Genomic DNA, 16,468 nt, shown 5'->3' with positions numbered 1-16,468 from the left:
CTTTTATAGGAATCGTCGCAGGGCTCTAACTAGCAACCTAAGACGAAAGGCAAATCATCGCAAGCATAAATCTAGCAACTGGGCGATGTTGTCGCAAGTGTACACATGTCTTCAACGACGATCCGATTTTAGGAATCTTCACAGTTGTATGAACGGATATCCATAACGTGTAGTGTAACTAAAGAGGACAAGAGCGACATTGTCGCAGCTGCTAAGCTATAAACAATGACGATCTCAACTAAGATAAAAACAAAGCAAAAACACCTGAAGGACACCAGACTAAACTTTCAGACAATGAGAGGGACTACCAGATTAACTCAAGTAACCGAAAACACTGATGGCTCAACCCCAAAATCAAGAGACACTATGTAATTCAATCAAAAACAAATCAAGAGCAAAACAAGAGACAATACACAAAGGAATCCCCAGTGGAGTCACCAACTTGCGATGTAGGAAATGTTCCCTCCGCAAATAGAGGCAACCCCTCTAGCCCTAGAGTGGGTCTAGTCACAGCAAGACAAAAAAATAGCTAATTTCCTTAAATAGTCATTGTTGAAAGATCCTACCTCAAACCAGTGTTTGATGGAGCTTTTGCTGCACTGCTTCAGCTATCGTTTCCTTCTCCTCGATGAGCGATTCACTTAAAACAACACAAGAGAACAACAGAACACGTAACAGAGTACAAAAATGATCTATTTACTTACAGAGTCAAGGAATCATAAGCTATCAAGTATATTTTACACAAGACATAGGAAATCACCATTGATTGTATTAAAATGAATAAAAGCAAAGCTTACAACCAAGCCTTGATGTCGCAAGCTTCCTCGAAGGGTCCAGCCGGTATGTTTCTTCAAGCATTCACTCTCAAAAGGGTCTCCCAAGTAGATGATAACTCTCTCTCTCTCACTCAAAAGCACTAGTACAAGGCTAAGGCAATCCACAACCAATTGCTAAACTATCAGCAATTCACACTGCAAACTATCAAACTCACACCAAAGCTAGCTAATTTTCTCAATACCAAAAACTAGCTAATCATAGCAATAGGGAGTGCTTTTATAAGAGGAGGAGCCTCCATAAATGAGGGAGAGGGAGCTTATCCTCAAGGGAGGTTTCTCAAAAGGTGGAACCACCATCCCAAAGGAGGAAAGGTGAACTCCCTTGACCCAACAACCAGTTCTAGAACCACCCAGAAGCATTCTGTTTGAACTAATTCACCATATCTAGATCATCACAAATCACACACCAAGACTCAACAATGACGTCGCAAGGAAATAGTGTATTCAGAGCCATCGTCGCAAGAAAGATCTTGAGGACTTGTGCTAAGCCCTAAAATTTGACCGCCGAAGGGAATAGATGTACCCCTGCGATGACATCGCGACGTTTTAGTTCATTACGGAGAATCATCATAGGAAGAATGAGGTTTACTTGTGACAATCTTGAAACATGGGTAAAAAGGGTCAATCTTTAGGATGATAGAGAATTTGTTCATCTTCTTGAATGATTGGGAAGATGTGGACACATTTATTTGATGTATGACACAGAGAAAATGTTGCTCAGGGACTAACTTTATCCGAGATCAGGGGATATGAGGCCAGTGAAAAATTATTGTGTAACAGATCGAGGTGGAAGATGGCTTGGTAGAGGCTGAGGGCAACTTATTTGTTACAACTATGGAGGACTAGGAAACAACGTGAGGACTATTTGAATCCGACGCGACTGTCATGCCACTATTATACTCAATTTGACCATGCAACTGAGGATTGCCCTATATTTTTGGCTAAGATTTGCGAAAAGGGGCATAGCCAACATAGAACCTCCAAATTATGAGGGTTGTGCCTCATGAGGAAGACCCTAAAGTAAACATTATGTTGCGAAGCGGAACCACAACTGGGGAGGATAAAGGGAAGCAACTTGCAGAAGGTGAATGGGTCCATAAAGCACTAGAAAAGGAGACTAGGTTTGATTTGGAGCACGCAAAAGAAACATTTATGGAAGCAAAGAAAAGCTTCGCTGAGGCCTCTACCTCCATAAGTCAAGAGAAAGCAGTTGAAGAAATGGACCCATCCATGATTACCACGTTCTTGGAGACCTACATGAAACTGCTCCGCTACAGTAAGGTTGTGAAGGGCCTGCATGAGTTGATTAATTGGTGTGCTAGCAAGGATGGTGCTACTGGTGAACCGCACGTAGTCAGAAAGCTTGGCAAGAATAAGGCAAGGGCTGGGCATGAGATGAGACTCAGCACACAGATATCGGAATATGAAATGGACCAAGCTATCCTATATCTGTAGTCTGACGCTAATGTTTTGCCAAAGCAGACATGGGAAAGAATGGGGAGACCTACGCTCTAGTGGTCTCTGATCCAGTTAAGGATGGTGAATCAACATAATATTATCCTGATGCGGAGGCTGCAAGGGGTGATAGTTGACATCGAAGGTGCGAGCGCACTGGCGGATTTTAAGGTAATAGAGATTGTGGAGGATAGCAATCCCTACCCTGCGCTCCCTGGAATCGATTGGACCACTGACATGAAAGATGATATTTGAAAATAAGTCACTTTGTGTAGTGGTGCCATTAGATCCTACAGAAGGACCATGTTATACGGAACCAGTCCGTGATTATGAAAGTGATGACGTTTGGACTAGATTTACAAGATAACAGTGCGAGACCAGGATTGGGTAAATCTGACAACAGACGGGTGTATTTCATGGGACTGTGAGAGCTCCTACACATCATATTTGGACAAATAATTAGAGCACTAGCAGAACCAGGTGCATGAAGTATCTACACTGCATTGTAATATGATGACCAAGTCATTGCACTGCGTGTCATTAGAGGTAAGGGATCTACCTCACTATGATGGGCTAATTGATGTTGATCGTGTTTTGGATGAATTTGAGAGAGAAGTGTCAGAGAAGCATTGCTTCTAGATCTTGAACTGGGTACTATGTGCTACACCCGCAAGATGGTGGGGTACACATAAAGATAATTTCGGTGATTGGCGTGACTATAGGAGGCTGATGAGAATATGTTTTGGATGGCCAAAAGTATAGATGACAGACAAGTATGATGGAAGGAATGAGTTGCACGATCACCTGGCCAAATGGACTAAGGCTTATGGAGTGGAGCCCCAACCTGAATGGGTGCATCTATTTTGTCATACCCTAGATGTCATACCAATGAATTGGTACTTGGAAATAGAGCTATGCCATGGCACTGAAGAATGGGACATCTTGCGCCAGGGGTTTATAGTGATGTTCAGCTTTGAGGATGGATTTGACTGTATTAACACGGCGCTACAGGAGGTTAAATCAGTGATCTTTAGGATACCACAAGATCCTTTACCCTTGATTCAACCTGATTGGACTACCCAGTTTAACCATGCGCTGGAATGCTATAACATGACCGCTAAAGAAGAAGACAAGGATCCCAGAAAGATTAATATTCTGGAAACTGAGGGTAACGCACCGCTAAAAACTAGGTAGGTCAAAATTGGCGCAAAGGTGGAACTAAAATTTGCAAAGATTAGGGACTATTGGGATGATGTGATAGTAGACAAGGTCGTTGATCTCCTCTGTGAATATCAAGATTTGTTCCCCGCGAAGTTTTCTGATTTGAAGGGGATAATAGGAGACCTAGGTGTCATGAAGATCACCTTGAAACTAGATGCAAAACCTGTAAAACAAAGACCTTACCGCCTTAATCTGAAGTATAAGGAAATGTTCCACGCTGAGTTAGATAAGATGCACGTGGCATGAATTATTGAACCAGTTGAAGAATTTGATTAGGTAAGCTCGATAGTGGTTCAGGAAAAGAAACAGAAAGAAGAAATAAGGATATGCGTGGATCTCCAGAAATTGAATGACGCTTGTGTGCATGATCCTTTCCTGACCCTGTTCAGTAACAAGGTCCTAGAAAATGTAGGCGGCCAAGAAGCATACTCTTTCACTGATGGGTTCTCTGGGTACCATTAGATCAGAATCGCACCTAAGGATAGAAGCAAGATGACCTTTGTGACTGAATGGGGATGTTTTCAATACATCGTAATGCCTTTTGGGCTAAAGAATGTGCTAGAAATCTTTTCGCACGTAGTCATTGCGGCACTCAAAGACTTCATTCATAAATTTCTGGAGGTATACTTCGACGATTGGATAGTGTTTGGATTGGTCAAGCGCCATGTTGCAAGTCTGCACTTGATGTTGGATACCTGTCGGAGATACCAGATCGCGCTCAATCTGAAGAAATGTCTGTTTTGTGTCCCTTTTGGGATCTTGCTGGGTCATGTGGTATGCAAACAAGGATTGATGGTATACCCTGCGAAGATCACGATGATAATAAAGTTGGAGGTGCAAAGGAATGGGAAACAGTTATGCACAACTCTAGGGCATACCGGATACTATAGGAAGTTCATCAAGAGCTATGCCCAGATCATTGTGCCTATGGAGAAATTGTTGAAGAAGGATGCTATGTTCTGTTGGAATGATGAATGCCAAAAGAGCTTGGATGTTCTGAAAGAGAAAAGGGTCACCGCACCAATCCTAGTCTTCCTCTACTAGAAGAAGGAATTTCATGTGCACGTGGATGCATCATATGTTGTGCTGGGGGCTGTGCTGACACATGCCGGCAAGGGAGAATTGGACCATCCTATAGAATTTTCGAGCAAGAATTTTTCCAAGGTTGAGAAGAGCTATTCCACCATAGAACACAAAGGACTAGCCATGGTGTATGTGCCCCAAAAGTTTAGGCACTATTTGTTGGGTGGACATTTTAAGATGTAGACGGATCATTTTGCATTGAAATACTTGGTCAATAAGCCTGTGTTGGGGGGGGGAAGATCTACAGATGGGTGTTGTTGTTCCAAAAGTATGACTTTGAAGTTATTGTGAAGCCAAGATGACTAAACACAGGACCTGATCATCTGTTGCGCATTGAAATGGGAGAGGAACCTACTAATTTGGAGGAGTGGTTTCCTGATGTGTAGCTCTTTGCAATACGAGTTGTGGACAGTCACTTTGAAGATATCATACATTTCCTGATGATAGGAATTGATCCAAAAGGGTATACAAGCCACCAGAAGAAGGAGTTAGTGGTGCACGTGTCAGACTTCTCCGTCATTGCAGGGAAATTGTAAAAAATGTGGTCAGACAAAATATTGCGATGTTATGTACCTGACTCTGAAAGAACCAGCATTCTCGTGGAGGCTCATGGAGGAGATGTAGGAGGACATTATGCAGGGAAAGAAACAACGCAAAAGGTTCTACGTGCTGGGTTATGGTGGCCAACCCTGCATAAGGATTCGAAAGCATATTGTAGGGCATGTGATGCATGTCAAAGGACTAGTAGGCTGTCACAGAGGGATGAACTGCCTTTGATGTCATAGGTGATGTTACAACCATTCGAGAAATGGGTGATTGACTTTGTGGGTCCAATTCAGCCTCAAGGAAAGAAGACGAGTGCGTGGTACATCATCACTGTGACTGAGTACTTGACCAGGTGGGTGGAGGCGCAGCCTGTGAAGGACTATACAGGTGCGACAACAGCAAAGTTTATTTTTGAATATGTGTTGACAAGATTTGGATATCTAAAGATCTTGATGAGCGATCATGGTACGCACTTTATTAACGAAACAATCAACCCATTAACGGAAGAATTTTAGGTGTATCATTAGAAAAGTACACCTTATCATCCACAGGCTAATGGGACGGTGGAAGAATTCAATAAGATACTGGAGAGCACACTGATGAAGGTCTACAATGCTCAGAGAAATGACTCAGATGTGTGTGTACCCACAGTGCTATGGGCCTACAGAACGACTTGCAAGAAGCTGACTGGGCAAACACCTTTCAGACATGTGTATGGAATAGAAGTTGTGATGCTAATGGAATACATTATGCCTAGTCTATGAATAGCAGCACTCATAGGAATGGTAGACCGCAGAGCCCTGGAAGAGAGGCTCGCACAGCTAGCAGAGCTTGAGGAGGACCGATTTCTAGCTAGATTTCATCAACAAGCTCAAAAGGAGTGTGAAAAGACATGGCACGATTGGCACATCAAGCTGCGCACCTTCAAGGTGAGTTATCTAGTCTTATTATATGACAATAAATTTGTTAAATTTCCATGGAAATTTAGGATGCGCTGGCTAGGGCTATATGTCATCAAGGAGATTACCGATGGTGGAGCAGTTCAGCTGGTTAAATTGAATGGAGGACCCTTCCCAGGGAAGGTGAATGGCATTCGATTAAATCCATACACCGATGATCCAACTAGATGACTATATGAGGGAAGCATAGTCTTAGCACTCCAAGTAGCTGAAAGGAGGCCCAAGACTATAAACTACACTGCCCAGGTTGGAGAGCTGCGAGGAGAGAACTGCGTAGGACAAGGGAATGTCACATAGTCCACAATAGCATGTAGAGAGTTGTGCTACCAAGGGAGAAACCACGTAGAGCAACGGGAAAGTGATCGGTAAAGTCACTGTTCATGATTTGATGATGAAAAAACAACCAAATGAAGCGGGGGGGCAGCATTTAAGTCAAAATTTATGGGCAATAAATTTGAGAATTTTCTGCCAATCTAGCATTAATGAACCAATTTTGGGGGGAATGGTCAGATTTGAATTCAAAATGGCCTATAAATTACATGTGGCCACCCAGCTAAAAACACTTTGCATATTGAGAAACTATGAGGTGTGTTGTGTGTTGTGGATGAACCACGCATTTCTTGAAGAGCTACTTGATTTCCCTGTGTTTGATCGATTTTTGGAAACTAACCGTAAAATCATTCGTGACATTATTCTAGGAGCATAATCCATGGATGTTGAAGCAATGGCAGCTAAGGGAGCTATTCTGGAGGTTGTTATGGCAACAAAGGGAGTTGCCCCAAATGTTGCGCCTGCAGAGATACCAGTTGAAGTACCAAAGTCTCCACGGTCACCTAGACCAAGGCCTACCCTGACCAAGGAGGGTCCCAAGAACAAGAAGGGCAAGCAGGCTATGACACCGCAGTCGGTGCGTGCATCTCCTAGAAAACACCCATAGAAGGATAAGCCCACCGCATAGGAAAAGGGAAAGATGATTAACCTGGAGCCGGAAGAAGAAGAGATTGAGGATATCCCAATGGATGATGAGGATGTTGGGGTGGAAACAGAGGATGTTGAAATTGAGGGGTCTAACCCCATCACTAAGCTGCCTGAGTATGTTCCTCTGCATAGGGGCAATACCAAGGTGCCCAAAGACATTGATGAAAGTAAGGTCACCCTATACACACCCCTCTTGCTGGAACAAATTGTGTTCGAAGGATCGCGCTTAGGGCGTGTCCCCCTTTTGAAATTAGAAAACTGGGATTTAGCGAACATAGAGCGATTCCCTCCTTTAGCAACAAACCAACTCATGCACCATGTTTTCCACAAAACTACTGAAGTAACCGCGTTGGAACCAAGTAAGTGGCTGAAAGGTGTGTATAAGGTAGGACTTCTCAACCTACTATGGGTGTTACATTACAACCGCGTGTCCATCACAATGGTGGTAATTAAGCAGCTGTTGTGCTTAGTACACGATGGGTGTCTACGGCTGGAGGATCAGATACCCATCACTAATATGCTGATCCAAAGGATCACGTGGTTGTCATACACAGGGGAAAATTCGGCCATGGCATTTGGTGGAAAGGTTGGCGAGCATGCCCTCGTAGAGGCCATGAAGCAAAAGTTCAAACTAGTAAAGAAAACACGCAGCTACACCATTTCGAGCATCTGTGACCCTGCGGTCAAAGTGGTGATGCAACTCTTAACATGGAAGGGGATGCGGAAGTGTTGCATAGATGAAGTTTCAAAACTAGTCGTAGTTTCAGTGGCCCAATGCATGGAGGGAGTTCAATTTAATTGGGTGTGCTACCTCTGCAGTGAATTCCTCACGAACTGCTATGAGACACAAGATCTCAGCAAGCCATTCCACTATGCATGGCTCTTTTTGTCCATAGTTTTGATAGCATGGGAGCTACCCGAAGACAGTAATTTTCCTTCGGTCGTGCCGAACCTACTAGAGGCAGAAAAGCACATTGCACTGTGGGTGACTAAGTATCCTCAAAGGATAAAGGATAGTAAAATATTTTGGATTTTTATGGAGATGAACATGCATATGACCATCAACCGCAAGCCGCGGTTGTCACCTACCAATTTTGACAGATTGAAGGAGTACGTTGAATTCAAGGCTGAATTCCACCACATCTCAAAATGGGCATGAAAGGACCCTGAGCAAAAGTGGCACGACTTGCCCTATTTGGCAACAAATGACACGATCAACGTAGTCCTTGACCATTGTTAGGAAAAGTGGTGCACTACCTTGAACTTGGCTACAAGATCAAGCAAGTCTGCCACATAATGCAAGAAGGAAGAGGCCAAGTTGAAGATGGCACAACTGGCCGCGAAAAGGAAAAGGAGGTTGATGACAAGCTAAGGCAGAGCGTGTTGTCATGCATCAATCTGGTAGGTAGGTAGGAGAAGAGGAGCGTGACTCTAACAGGGGTCAAAAGGTGCCTTCACCAAAAACAGAGGAAGAAGAGGATGAGAAGACGGAGCATGGAGGATCAGACCCGAAGATGACTATGTTTCGTATCAAGTGCACTAGAGGACTAGAAAATGTAAGGCCGTAGAAGAAGTCCAAGGCTACCAAGATGTCTATGGATCTGATCACCCTAACAGAGGGGGATCAGAATGATATAGGGGATATGGTGCAAGATGCCACCATGGAATTGTTGCAACAATTTGAGAAGCAGTAGTAGCAAGCATTGGGGGCTATTCAAATGGGTCTTCGTGAGCTGCAGATCCATGCATCACAGATTCAATCCAGCACGATGTCCACCAGTTTGGCCCTTGGCACATCAGAAGTTGCAGGGATGCTGCGTGCCAAGGATCCCCGAGACATAGTGACCCTGCGGTCAAAGTGGTGATGCAACTCTTAGCATGGAAGGGGATGCGGAAGTGTTGCATAGATGAAGTTTCAAAACTAGTCGTAGTTTCAATGGCCCAATGCATGGAGGGAGTTCAATTTAATTGGGTGTGCTACCTCTGCAGTGAATTCCTCACGAACTGCTATGAGACACAAGATCTCAGCAAGCCATTCCACTATGCATGGCTCTTGCTGTCCATAGTGTTGATAGCATGGGAGCTACCCGAAGACAGTAATTTTCCTTCGGTCGTGTCGAACCTACCAGAGGCAGAAAAGCACATTGCACTGTGGGTGACTAAGTATCCTCAAAGGATAAAGGATAGTAAAATATTTTGGATTTTTATGGAGATGAACATGCATATGACCATCAACCGCAAGCCGCGGTTGTCACCTACCAATTTTGACAGATTGAAGGAGTACGTTGAATTCAAGGCTGAATTCCACCACATCTCAAAATGGGCATGAAAGGACCCTGAGCAAAAGTGGCACGACTTGCCCTATTTGGAAACAAATGACGCGATCAACGTAGTCCTTGACCATTGTTAGGAAAAGTGGTGCACTACCTTGAACTTGGCTACAAGATCAAGCAAGTCTGCCACATAATGCAAGAAGGAAGAGGCCAAGTTGAAGATGGCACAACTGGCCGCGAAAAGGAAAAGGAGGTTGATGACAAGCTAAGGCAGAGCGTGTTGTCATGCATCAATCTGGTAGGTAGGTAGGAGAAGAGGAGCGTGACTCTAACAGGGGTCAAAAGGTGCCTTCACCAAAAACAGAGGAAGAAGAGGATGAGAAGACGGAGCATGGAGGATCAGACCCGAAGATGACTATGTTTCGTATCAAGTGCACTAGAGGACTAGAAAATGTAAGGCCGCAGAAGAAGTCCAAGGCTACCAAGATGTCTATGGATCTGATCACCCTAACAGAGGGGGATCTGAATGATATAGGGGATATGGTGCAAGATGCCACCATGGAATTGTTGCAACAATTTGAGAAGCAGTAGTAGCAAGCATTGGGGGCTATTCAAATGGGTCTTCGTGAGCTGCAGATCCATGCATCACAGATTCAATCCAGCACGATGTCCACCAGTTTGGCCCTTGGCACATCAGAAGTCGCAGGGATGCTGCGTGCCAAGGATCCCCGAGACATAGTGACCCTGCGGTCAAAGTGGTGATGCAACTCTTAGCATGGAAGGGGATGCGGAAGTGTTGCATAGATGAAGTTTCAAAACTAGTCGTAGTTTCAATGGCCCAATGCATGGAGGGAGTTCAATTTAATTGGGTGTGCTACCTCTGCAGTGAATTCCTCACGAACTACTATGAGACACAAGATCTCAGCAAGCCATTCCACTATGCATGGCTCTTGCTGTCCATAGTGTTGATAGCATGGGAGCTACCCGAAGACAGTAATTTTCCTTCGGTCGTGTCGAACCTACCAGAGGCAGAAAAGCACATTGCACTGTGGGTGACTAAGTATCCTCAAAGGATAAAGGATAGTAAAATATTTTGGATTTTTATGGAGATGAACATGCATATGACCATCAACCGCAAGCCGCGGTTGTCACCTACCAATTTTGACAGATTGAAGGAGTACGTTGAATTCAAGGCTGAATTCCACCACATCTCAAAATGGGCATGAAAGGACCCTGAGCAAAAGTGGCACGACTTGCCCTATTTGGAAACAAATGACGCGATCAACGTAGTCCTTGACCATTGTTAGGAAAAGTGGTGCACTACCTTGAACTTGGCTACAAGATCAAGCAAGTCTGCCACATAATGCAAGAAGGAAGAGGCCAAGTTGAAGATGGCACAACTGGCCACGAAAAGGAAAAGGAGGTTGATGACAAGCTAAGGCAGAGCGTGTTGTCATGCATCAATCTGGTAGGTAGGTAGGAGAAGAGGAGCGTGACTCTAACAGGGGTCAAAAGGTGCCTTCACCAAAAACAGAGGAGGAAGAGGATGAGAAGACGGAGCATGGAGGATCAGACCTGAAGATGACTATGTTTCGTATCAAGTGCACTAGAGGACTAGAAAATGTAAGGCCGCAGAAGAAGTCCAAGGCTACCAAGATGTCTATGGATCTGATCACCCTAACAGAGGGGGATCTGAATGATATAGGGGATATGGTGCAAGATGCCACCATGGAACTACTGCAACAATTTGAGAAGCAGTAGTAGCAAGCATTGGGGGCTATTCAAATGGGTCTTCGTGAGCTGCAGATCCATGCATCATAGATTCAATCCAGCACGATGTCCACCAGTTTGGCCCTTGGCACATCAGAAGTCGCAGGGATGCTGCGTGCCAAGGATCCCCGAGACATAGTGACCCTGCGGTCAAAGTGGTGATGCAACTCTTAGCATGGAAGGGGATGCGGAAGTGTTGCATAGATGAAGTTTCAAAACTAGTCGTAGTTTCAGTGGCCCAATGCATGGAGGGAGTTCAATTTAATTGGGTGTGCTACCTCTGCAGTGAATTCCTCACGAACTGCTATGAGACACAAGATCTCAGCAAGCCATTCCACTATGCATGGCTCTTGCTGTCCATAGTGTTGATAGCATGGGAGCTACCCGAAGACAGTAATTTTCCTTCGGTCGTGCCGAACCTACCAGAGGCAGAAAAGCACATTGCACTGTGGGTGACTTAGTATCCTCAAAGGATAAAGGATAGTAAAATATTTTGGATTTTTATGGAGATGAACATGCATATGACCATCAACCGCAAGCTGCGGTTGTCACCTACCAATTTTGACAGATTGAAGGAGTACGTTGAATTCAAGGCTAAATTCCACCACATCTCAAAATGGGCATGAAAGGACCCTGAGCAAAAGTGGCACGACTTGCCCTATTTGGAAACAAATGACGCGATCAACGTAGTCCTTGACCATTGTTAGGAAAAGTGGTGCACTACCTTGAACTTGGCTACAAGATCAAGCAAGTCTGCCACATAATGCAAGAAGGAAGAGGCCAAGTTGAAGATGGCACAACTGGCCGCGAAAAGGAAAAGGAGGTTGATGACAAGCTAAGGCAGAGCGTGTTGTCATGCATCAATCTGGTAGGTAGGTAGGAGAAGAGGAGCGTGACTCTAACAGGGGTCAAAAGGTGCCTTCACCAAAAACAGAGGAAGAAGAGGATGAGAAGACGGAGCATGGAGGATCAGACCCGAAGATGACTATGTTTCGTATCAAGTGCACTAGAGGACTAGAAAATGTAAGGCCGCGGAAGAAGTCCAAGGCTACCAAGATGTCTATGGATCCGATCACCCTAACAGAGGGGGATCTGAATGATATAGGGGATATGGTGCAAGATGCCACCATGGAACTGCTGCAACAATTTGAGAAGCAGTAGTAGCAAGCATTGGGGGCTATTCAAATGGGTCTTCATGAGCTGCAGATCCATGCATCACAGATTCAATCCAGCACGATGTCCACCAGTTTGGCCCTTGGCACATCAGAAGTCGCAAGGATGCTGCGTGCCAAGGATCCCCGAGACATAGTGCTACCAAAGGGAGCATTGATGATAGAGACTGAAGCTGACAGTCTCGCTGTCAGCGCCTTCAAGGGAGTGGGACTTAACTTGGTAGCACTTCCTAGCGAGGTGCTTCACCTTCTGCAGGATGTTGTGATTGTAGAAATTTTGGCCTACAAACAGCACGCTTTGCAAGTGATCAATGAGAAAAAGGTCAACAATGCTCAGGTGAATGTGTAGAGAGACTCCATTTTTAACCTTGTGATAGACCTGACAAACACAAATCAGTGCATAATCAAGGTTGTGGAGGAGGCATGCAAAACTGTCCTGAAGCTAGCCATTCCTGAGGCTAAGCCAGTAGATGTGCGAATTTGGAAACTCATTGTGGGAGTGCGCGACGCACGCACAGAGTTGGCAAAGGTTCAGCTGGAGCTTAACCTCAAAATTGTAGAATTGTAGTTGAAGTCCCAGCCTTCAACTCTGCCAGAGGTCAGGGAGAAGCGTGCGACTTCCATGACAGATGCGATAGCAGTAGTAGTGAGTGCAGTGATGAACTGCATGACACTTTTTCAGCAATCGCTCGAAGTACTCACCAGCCTGCAAGAAGACCCCAATGTGTAGAGGGTGGAGATAGAAGCGCGGGAACTACAGGAGTGTTATGACAAGTTTAAAGCGACAACGCGCACTATCGCCATCATGTAGAGACTCGCGAAGTTGCAAGAGGCCGAGGCATTGAAAGAACAGGTAGACGCGGCTCAACACAAGAAAGTCGTGTTGAAGGCTTGCTTGAAGCCTTGGTTGGTCAATGCCTACGTGATCATGACCACCATTGAAGGCAAGCTGGCAAGTCTATAGGAGACTCAGCAGAAGCTAGAGGTTGATAGCGAAAGGCTAGCGACAGAGAAGTTGGTCTAGGAGATGAAGTAAGCGGCAACATAGTGCGCCACCAAGGTAGCAGTTTTCCAAGTCGCGCTGGGAAGTCTTCGAGACAAGATCTTTGCCCTAGCCAAATGACATGAGGGTGAGTCACCATGTTCATGTTGGGGGCCTACTAAGAATGGGTCCCCTGGGGTCAATTTTGGGGTTAAAAACTTGAGTTTTGGGGAAAAAGGCCCGAATTTTGTATAAAATAAATGTAAAGTCTCCTCATTTTGTGGTTGCAGAGTGTGAAGATATCTAAATTCAAAGAGGGTTTTCCGCCCTTAGTCTAGATAGGTTGTGTTGGTTTTGGAGAGCTGCCCTTGGTCCGCAGACCATAGGATTGTATAAAAAGGAGAGTCTTGGAGAGCCTAAGGAGTTCAGTAGTCATGATGCATTGATGTAATAGGTTTTTGAGAGCTAAGAGCGAGAGTCTTAGCATAGGGAGAGGCTCTGCCACTGAGTGTGCAGAGGCTCAGGGTACAATTATGTAGCTGAGTGCACAGACCCTTGTAGCTGTGTGCGCAGGGTGGTTAGAGTCTATATTGGAAATTTGAATCATCAATAAAGAGAATTGTTCTGAACTTATTGTGTACTTTCCATCTGTGTAAGCGTTATTTTACTTCTGTCAGGTGAGACTTCAATTCGTGCTTCACAGATTGATGCTGAAGGGCCAGTAGTGTAGGGAATTGCATGGCTGCTTAACGTTGAACCTTGGTCAGGGCCCATCAAGCCAACAACAGTGTGTGAAGGTTTGATTTCAGCAGGAGATTATTGTACAATTTGTTGAACCTCTTTATGGATTATAAAACATATTCATTATGTTTTTGCTTCATGGCATTGAATTCAATGAGGATATGCCCATGGTCCCTCTTCTCTCCCCATTTTTGCATGAAAGAATTCTCCATCTCCTCCCAAGTAGTGATTGAAGCATTTGGGAGGGCTTTAAACCATTTCATATCTTCCCCATCTAGAGACTGTTGGCATTATGATGCATGTGTTGTCCTTGATGGCAACTCACTTGTTACAGAACAAGTATATGGTAACTAGATGAATCCACGGATCAGTTCAAAGGTGACAGAGTCATGGAACAGAATAACTGAGTGATGGGACAAAGGTTTACACATCAGAATCAGAAGTTTGATAAAGGTGAATCTTTGAAGTTCTATATGTGGGTTCGTCAAGGCCAAGTCATGTATACATGCAGGTACAAAGAATAAAATTCGTGTACATGATGGCGCACTAATTTGAGAATACCAAGGGTCCTTACCATGGTATTAGCCCACAATATTGAGTGTAGTAATGGTTACTTGATCCCGTCCAAGATTACCACTAACACTAGTGTAGTTTGACTCATGGTATTTTGGCTAAGGTTCTAACTATATAAGGAGATGAATATCAAAGTGCTAAGTGTGCATGTGAAATATTTTTTTATGAATACTTCAATCTGAAGTATATTTTCATTGTAAGGGCCATAGTTGACACATAGATCTGAAATAATTATGCACCGATGAATACCCTAAACCCTAAATTTTTCACAGGCTTGAACCTCTTGGTGACTTCATGCACCAACCTAGCACCACCCTACCACCCTATAGAAGAATAAAAGAATAATGGACTCCCATACCAAGGAAAATGGTCCACTTTACAATGATATAGAATGACGTAGAAGAAGAAGACACACTAGAACATAACCCCAACTATGACACAACCACCTAATGATGATCCTAGAACTCCAAACACTACCTCTTCAACTCTTGGTAGATAGACACTTGTACAACTTTTACAACGATGCTTTTACAATGGCTCTATACAATGATTGTATGCAGTGCTTCCCACTTGAAGACTTCATATGGTGAAATTCTTGTTGTTTTTCTGCGCCTTGATTGTTGCTCTTGTCATGCTACCCTTTCTCACTCTTCAAAACATTAGATTATGAATTGAGTGTTCTCTTGATGAATATGCAATACGTGCAAAAGGTCTTCAAAGAAATACCCATGGCATGATAATAACAGAACTTACCTCATCCTGCAGAACATATGTCAGTGCTAAACAAAAACAACAAATTATAATACAAAGAAACTAATGCAATTAAGAGATGAACATGCATATACATAATATACTTACCTATATCTTACCTCTGCTGCATCATTTTGCTACACCTTGCTCTTTTCTGCCCTAGAAATTCTGGTCCTTTACACCCCTTGACAACACTTCATCTAGTTTTTCTTTCCTTCTAGGAGCACGATATTTAATCTGATGTATCTCTATGATTTCAGATCTACAACATGTGGTCTTTAGTCTTGTAGAAGCCCTCTAAATCTTCTTTCCAATGCCATAGGTATGACCTAATTTGGACTCTTCAAGACAAAGTTATGCCCAATCTCTTCCAATGACCTAATTATGGACTAGTTCAGTAGAGCGAACTTGTATGACATACCACGTGTCATTGTTTCATCCTTCAGCTCTAAAATTGATACACAAAAAACTACAGTCTGTGCACAATCCGCCACTTTTTATAGAATTCCAATCCTCTTTTCTAAGAGAGAGAGTTATGAAAATTTTCCAAACGTCACTTCTTTGAGATGAAATTTCACAGATCATATCTCCAAAAATATAGTGAAACAAGATCTGAAATTAGTCACGACGTTGATCAAGATTGAAAATCAAATAGATGTTCATTTCAAAATCTAAGACTTTGCAAAAATGAAGTTATAGCAAAAATTCCACGATCACTAAATTTGGAGGATATATGAGATTTCTTTTTGTAGAGTTGAGAGGGGCTTATATAGAGAATGTTGGAGGGATTTTAGGAGCTTAAAAAATTATTAATTAATGACTATTCAATGACCAAAACCAATTATGAGTTCCATGCCACAAACCCATAGGGTTTTATCCCAGTAACTAGGGTTACTAACTTCAAACATGAATATCTCTCAAACCGTGAAGAATTACATGGCATTCCATATATCAACGGAAATATCTTGATGAGTAGAATCTATCTAGAATATCCTTGACTTAAAATAGAGTAAGTTTTCAAGTCGAAATTACCTTGAAATATCAGTGTATCCCCTGGTTCTGCTTGGGTTAACATCAATGACAACCTTAGATCATCTTTAGATCAACAATCTCCCCCTTTGGCATTGAT

General features: G+C 43.6%; 1 pseudogene; it reads left to right on the top strand.

Moving 5' to 3' along the window:
- The first annotated feature begins 12,306 nt into the window (after positions 1-12,306).
- LOC149194827 (uncharacterized) overlaps positions 12,307-16,468 on the top strand; it is a 149,693-nt pseudogene continuing 145,531 nt past the window's right edge.

The sequence above is a fragment of the Pinus tabuliformis genome, chromosome 2_2 (genome assembly GCF_031772625.1).
Source record: "Pinus tabuliformis cultivar Carrire ecotype Pingquan chromosome 2_2, CPIR1, whole genome shotgun sequence".
Taxonomy (NCBI): domain Eukaryota; kingdom Viridiplantae; phylum Streptophyta; class Pinopsida; order Pinales; family Pinaceae; genus Pinus; species Pinus tabuliformis.
This window is presented reverse-complemented; position numbering and strand designations above follow the sequence as displayed.